This window comes from Heptranchias perlo, chromosome 13 (assembly GCF_035084215.1).
Source record: "Heptranchias perlo isolate sHepPer1 chromosome 13, sHepPer1.hap1, whole genome shotgun sequence".
In the NCBI taxonomy this organism is placed as follows: Eukaryota; Metazoa; Chordata; class Chondrichthyes; order Hexanchiformes; family Hexanchidae; genus Heptranchias; species Heptranchias perlo.
The window spans coordinates 38267558-38275154 of NC_090337.1; positions in this window are offsets into that span (position 1 = coordinate 38267558).

The window sequence follows — 7597 nt, forward strand, 5'->3', positions numbered from 1 at the left end:
CAAATGAAAGCCACAGTAGAGCCCCAGAAGATCTTCATTGTTTAAAGGTAATGGGGCAAGATTTTTATTGTGCCAGCTTTTAATGAATTTAATTTAGTTTGTTTGTGCCAATAGCTGTGATTTGCATGTCAGTGGTCTTCATGTCAATTTAAAGGTTCCATCCCCTGTGAATGGGTTTGTGCTGCTGTGTCACACCTGGGATGGCAGTAATATGACAGTCAGCAGTCTGGGCTCCTCTGCTGTCTGATTTGCAGGGAACTGGTAAGAAGGGTAGCAACTTTGTGCCAAGCAGTAGGTGGAAGAACTGGGAAAACAGGTATAACTATGAAGAGCGATGGTGCACGAATAGGAGGAGGGTGCTGGTTTGATTGTGAGACTTATTTCAGGTGGCATGGAGCAGGTGTAAGGTTGGGGGAGGGGGGCTGGTAATTCCTATTTTGTTTTAAACAAACAGTTGTTAGTAGCTTAGGAGAGACCCAGGCAAATGACTTTGGAAACTGTCAAGGAGCTTGTGGTTGGTTCCCCTCATCTAGCTGTAAATGAGCATAGTGCAAAACAGTTAGAGGTGGTACAGGCCAATGTCTATTAAAAGTCCTGATATAATCTCAAAGAAAGTCCCTAGTGGATTTTTTTTTCAAACAGTGAGGCATACATGCTGTCACACACTGTTGCATCGAATAGAAGCCTGCACAATAGTAAACCTGCCAAGCATCCAAGTGAAAGCTTTTAAAGTACCTAGGCCTGAACAGATCCTGCTTATCAGTGGCAATTATAATGAAAATGCCAGAACTGAGAGAGTAGATTTTATGAATTGTCGGCCCCACGTGGAGCTTTGGGTGATTGAAGCACGTACTGGGAATTTAGGTGCACAGCCCAGCGGGTTCCACAGCATTTTCCATCCATTTCATCTGTAAAGCTCCACATTAGGAGCTTGAATTCATAAAATTTACCCTCATATACTTAAGCCCTGCTTATAGCCGGTAGAGAGATGAGACATTCATCTCATCAGTTGGTGATCTATTGAAATCCTGGTCCTCGAAATAAAGACAATGGGGGTAATTTTAACTTTTGGCGATGGTGTAAAATGGGCAATATCAGATCGGCCGCCGATTATACACCCCATCTGATTTTCCTTTCCCCTGAAATCAAAGGAAAGGTAAATCAGCGCGGTGTATAAAGGATGGCTGATCCAATATCGCCTGTATTATGCTATTGACAAAAGTGAAAATTACCCCCAATGTTCTCATCCACTTCATCACTCAATACAGTTTCTAAATTTAATAATTTTAGGAACATAGGAATAGGAGTAGCCCATTCAGTTCCTTGAGCCTGTTCCGCCATTTAATTTGATAATGGCTGATCTGCATCTTAACTCCATCTACCCGCCTTGGTTCCGTAACCCTTAATACCCTTGCCTAGCAAAAACCTATCAATCTCAGTTTTGAAATTTTCAGTTGACCTAGTCTCAACAGCTTTTTGGGGAGAGACTTTCAGATTTCCATTACCCTTTGTGTGAAGATGTGCTTTCTGACATCATCCCTGAACAGCCTAACTCTAATTTTAAGGCTATGCCCCCTTGTTCTGGACTCCCCCACCAAAGGAAATAGTTTCTCTCTATCTACCCTATCAACTCTTTTGGTCATCTAAAACAACTCAATTAGATCACTCGTTAATTTTCTATATTCAACGGAATACAAAGAATTACAAAGAATAACAAAAATGCATAGCATTTCAGGCCATTCAGCCCAACAGGCCCATGCCAGTGTTTATGCTCTACGTGAGCCTCCACCCACCCTTCTTCATCTAACCCTATCAACATATCCTTCTATTCCCTTCTCCCTCATGTGTTTGTCTAGCTTTCCCTTAAATGCATCCATGCTAGTTGCCTCAACTACTCCTTGTGGTAGCAAGTTCCACATTCTTACCACTCTCTGGGTGAAGAAGTTTCTCCTGAATTCCCGATTGGATTTGTTAGTGATTATCTTATATTTATGGCCCCTAGTTCTGGTCTCCTCTGCAAGTGGAAACATCTTCTCTACATCAACCCTATCGAACCCTTTCATAATCTTAAAGACTCAATCAGATCACCCCTCAGTCTTCTCTTTTCTAGAGAAAAGAACCCCAGCCTATTCAATCTTTCCTTATAGATATAACCTCTTATTTCTGGTATCATGTAGTAAACCTTTTTTGGACCTTCTCCAGTGCCTCCATATCTTTGTTATAGTGTGGAGAATAGAACTGTTCGCAGTACTCCAAGTATGGTCTAACCAAGGTTCTGTACAAGTTTAGCATAACTTCTCTGCTTTTCAATTCTATCCCTCTAGAAATGAACCCCAGTGCTTGGTTTGCTTTTTTTAATGGTCTTATTAACCTGCGTCGCTACTTTTAGTGATTTGTGTATCTAGCCTAGTCTATGCAATCTATCCTCATAATTTAACTCTTATAGGACCGGTACCATTCTGGTAAATCTGCGCTGCACCCCCTCCAAGGCCAGTATATCCTTCCTGAGGCATGGTACCCAGAACTGAACACAGTACTCTAAATGGGGTCTAACCAGAGCTCTGTACAGCTGTAACATAACTTCCACCCCTTTGTATTCCATCCTTCTTGAGATAAAGGCCAACATTTCATTAGCCTTTTAAATTATTTTTTGTAAATATAATTTTTTATAAGTAGTTTTCCTTACCGTTTTCCAGCAGATGTGTTGATTTTGATAATGGGGGCTTTAAACACCTTAAATGGTAATAAAATTGGGAGCAACAGCTGGCATCATCTGACTATTACTATGACAGTGGTATTTATAATGTGGCCCAGGTATCACTTGCAGCCCATCTGTGCTCACTTGTGGCCCTCAGATTATTTAATAAAAAAAACTTGCAAATACTGTAAATCTGAAAAAAAAAATGCTGGAAACATACAGTAGACCAGCATGACAAAGAGTTATACCAAACACTTTATTATGCCTTTTTTACAGCTGGTGACTGACCGACTGTATTTCCAGATTTTCTGTTTTTGCCCTCAGGAGTCATGTTGCTCCATGTGTCGATGGGCCTTCAACCATCGCCTATCAGCTCTGGAATGTTGCTGGAGCCAGGACACGCATTGTGATAGATAATGGGATTGTGGTCATCGACAAAAAGTTGGTGAGTAACCCTGTACTGTTTTTTTAACAATAATGTTTTTCCTAGCAGCAGATTATCAGGAAGTAACTTTACATCTATTTAGTTTTATATTCTTATGTTACTTTCAGTTTATTTTCTGCACTACAGAATGATGAGATGATAAAGAAAATTTACACCAATACAATAAATACCTCACTGTCTCTAGCCTTTATTTTATCTTAATTGACCTCCCCAATCCAGCAAAAAGAATTATGTCAATTTTGGTTATTAATTTATTGATTTCAGCAGTACAGTATGTCCCATAATTGTTTTTTCTTCCTTTTTTGTGTGTAGGTTGTTCATGTTGTAACAGCTCAATGCCTTCATTTACCTGGGGGCTTGTCAAAGAACATAATGATCTAAGAGGAAGATACTTGTCCTGGCTTGTCATGTTATAATAAATCTCTTACTTCCTTTTTACGAGGGAGACATTTTTTTAACCGTGAGTTTTCTCTTGACAATATCTTATCGCTCATTTTCTTTGTCTCTTTAGAATAAATGTACTATTTGATGGTACTCTGTATTACACATTCTTCTTGTCTACTTTACTTTGTACTGCTTTTGTTTGCTGCTCTGTTTCTGAACTATATTGAACTGTTTAGTAATTGTCTCCTGATCCATCTTCTAATCCTCTCTTTGCCTCATTTGTTTTTATTTGTCTCAAGTTTTTTTTTAAAAAATTAAAACTCACTTTTAAAGAGCTCCTGGTTGTCAGAATCATCAGAAATAGGGATTCTTCACTCATTCTCTCATCTCTTTGTTTTCTCTCTCTCCCACACACACACATATACATAATCACATAGATCCCAATATTTCATTCCTGTGGAATGCTCAGTTTCCAGATACAAAGGAGAGAAAAAGGGTATGAAAACCCCGACAATGGGTCTCCATCACTTTTATGTTGCCCAGGAATTTCCTGGGGAATCCCCAAGGGGGTGGTGGAGTGCTTGTGCCTGAAAATAAGAGACAGCCATGCAAATTAACTTGAAGGATCCTAAGAGGGTCTTCTGCCTCATTTTGCTATAAGTACGCTGGGCAGGCACCCAATCACAGGAGTGCTGGGAGAAGTTGGCAAAAGATCTTGTGCTTGGTCACCACTTCAGATCAAAAGATGTGAGAAGGACAGGCAACAAAGCGAGGAAGGCTAAAAAAGATGGGTGGTCATTTTTCCTCCAGGTACTATACTGGACCCTTGGGACTGAAGACTTTTTTGCTGCTATTTTTGGACAAGAACCAGAAGGCCCTGTAGCTGAAGGCAATTCCTACTGCTACAAGTCTTTTGGCTAAATTTACACTCCTGAATCTGGGGAACATTGGTCCTTTGCAGATGACCTAATTCTCAAGCTGTCGAAGATCAGTCATGATCTTACTGAATGGCGGAGCAGGCTTGAGGGGCCGTATGGCCTACTGCTGCTCCTATTTCTTATGTTCTTAAGCATGGACCAAGAAGGAGGCAAGCTTGGCAGGTTTTGTATCTGCTGCACTGATTGACTGCTGACCCCACTGAAACATCTGGAGTCAATCTTATTTAAATTTTCCCACTAACCTCTCACTGGAGCTTGTTGGTTGCGGTCCTTATTTTCTGTGATTCTGCAGGGTCTTGCAATAACACCATAAAGGGGTGCTGCATTATGTGGTGCCAATTTTTAAAAAATTAATAAAAGTGTTTTTTTTTCACAAATGGAGGAGAGAGGTGCTGCGTTACTATGTGGGTCAACATTTTTAAATTCTTCAGTGGAAGTCTTATTGGAGCAAGTGTGGCAAAGGTTGGTGGTCCTTCTATGAACAGCAGGCCATCAGTCACAGTGGGGAGCAGCACAGAATGTTTGGCAGGAGAATGAAATGCATGTCAATCCAGACAGCAATACCCAGAGGAGCTGGCTGTAAGCAATTCCTTGAATGCTTACTTTGCATAGGCATTCTGAAGCAGATCACACTTTGTACTAACCACTTAGACTCTTCCATTAGTCACATCTTCCATCTGAATGGAAGTATATACATGTGATCACACCAACTACAGGTGGTAGGATGGCACTTGACTATCACAGTTTGTCCGCCTGTTGATTTCAAGTTCTGAACTCTTCTTCTCTGTTTGCAGGACCAGGCATGACCCTGCTCAAGCAGATAGAGGACCACTTCGCACACACACACACATACACACACAGCCACCTCAATAACTCTTGCCATGGGTGGAACGCCTAGAAGGAAAAACATTTACAGAAATGTTGGTTGTTGGCTGTTGGTTGTTCATGAAGATTGAGATAAACTCGTTTGCTATTACGAACAATGCAACAGTCACCTGCTTTACACATCTGTGCATTGCTGACTTATGTCTGCTGACTGAGGGCTATAGTATTCTTAACAGCCATTGGCAGTGCAATGTCTGTAGAGAATAATCTTGGTCCCACAGCGTCATCTTTACAATCTACCTTCACCTTGAAATAAGGGTGGCACTGATGATTGTTGTAGAAAGAAAGCATCATGATTGCGGGCATTTGTCTGCATGATCCAGCTTATTATTGATCAGCTGCATATTGATGGAGTGAATCCTCTTTCAGATAATATAGGCAAAATTATTGGGAGTAAATTTCTGTTGAGGTTCTCCTGCTGTAACTTCAGCAGCAGAGCTGTGGAAACGCTGGAGAAACAATTTTTCCAGGGTTTCCACAGCTCATCTGCTGAAGTTATGGCAGACGAGCGAGAAAACCCCCACAGAAATTTATCCTCATTGTGACTAGGAGCTTGATTATTCAAATATAATTTGTGAAAAAAACCTTGTTTTATAAACTCAAGTAGGGTTGCCTTGAATTCAAGGGCCAGCTTGCCAGGGCTTGGGGTCGTACATGGCCATATGGCCAAAGTTTGGATACTCCTGTTTTAATGAACCAGGAGGGTTAAAAAAAGACAAATGGCTACTGTTACCCTAACTCTTCCTGCAGCTGTTAATTGTGGCCTTTCCTCTTGACAGCTTTCCACTACTTCCTGAACTGCTGTGTCTATTCCCTGTAATTTCTGCTTAATTCAAATTTAAACTTAAAATGAAAAATGTGAAAAAAAAACAATTTGTTCACAATCTATGCATGTGTGCACAGGTTATATGTAGGTCCCTTATTTGATATTAAGTTTATACTGGGAGAAGTAGAAATGGTAGTCCAGGATAATTGCACCAAAACAATCGAGAGCTGGTTACAGGAAGGCAGGAGAAATCAAGCTAGTGGTGAGCCAGTCGTTTCAGAGCTTAGAATTCAGTTGTAGAATCCATCTGTACATTTATAGTAACTGGCATATTTTTGAAATGTCTCAGGTCTAAATCCATCTGTTCTGGTGTGGATTTTTTTTGATTTGGAGACAGTTTTTACATGTTAATTGAAGTAACTTATATTAGTAAACAAGAGTTGAATATTCAGCAAATTGCACTCTCATTTGCTATTATAAATGGAGTATGAGAATTTGCATTCAACTGAGATTGGTCTCACCCAGTTCACAATATCTACCAGTAATACAGTCATTGAGCTCTAGTTAAGTCCTATGTACAATAACTTTTTCCGATTTGTTCTATATTTACAGCTATTCTGAACCGGAGATGCAAATTAGCTTTTACCAATGTCAGATGGGAGCATGAGTTGATTCACAAGATGAGAGTTGCTCAGGCCTCGGCCTAACTTTCAATACACTCAGGTAAGGGCATGGTCACGGTTTTATTTTGCACACTTCCAAGATCAAGGTAAAATGACCACTAAAACTATAAGCACCATGATTCTGTGCCAGCTTTGAGAGTTCACTTGCATATGAAGAAATCAGCCATGTACTTTTAAAGCTAACATGCTGATATAACACTCCAATTATTATTTTGCCAACTTTGTGTCCAAGAGCATTTGTTTCAGGACAGGAAAACCCCTTTGCAGGTATATCCTTTTCCTATCTATGAACTGAGTGTATAAACTCTTTTATCCCCAAGTGCCAATTTAGAACTGGCTCTGATATTTTAATCATACGGATGGAACCATAGTGCATACATTGGCCTGTAACTAGATACTATCTGATACATGTCCTATTTTGGGGTCATGATGCAGTATAAACAGAATATAGCTTGTATTGAATCTGTGTTAATGCAATTTCGATTGAATCTGATCCCTTGTTAAATGTGGTATTAAAACCTGATTTTATTGGTACACAAAGAAGTTCTGACAATGTTCAGTCCAGGTATTTGAAAGTTAATCAGCAGAGATGGACACATTTGTACTACAGGATAATGATAAGAACATGCCAGTTGGATGACATCAAGCAATGCTGATGTCATCTTGTTAATGTCTGTATTGCTAGGCAACAGCAATGCCTGTTCGTTATTCCAGACTGTAACCCAGAGACTAAAAGCCAAGCTGACATTAAACTTACCTCTTTACAGCAGAGTGTACAATAAACCAAGGCAGGCAATG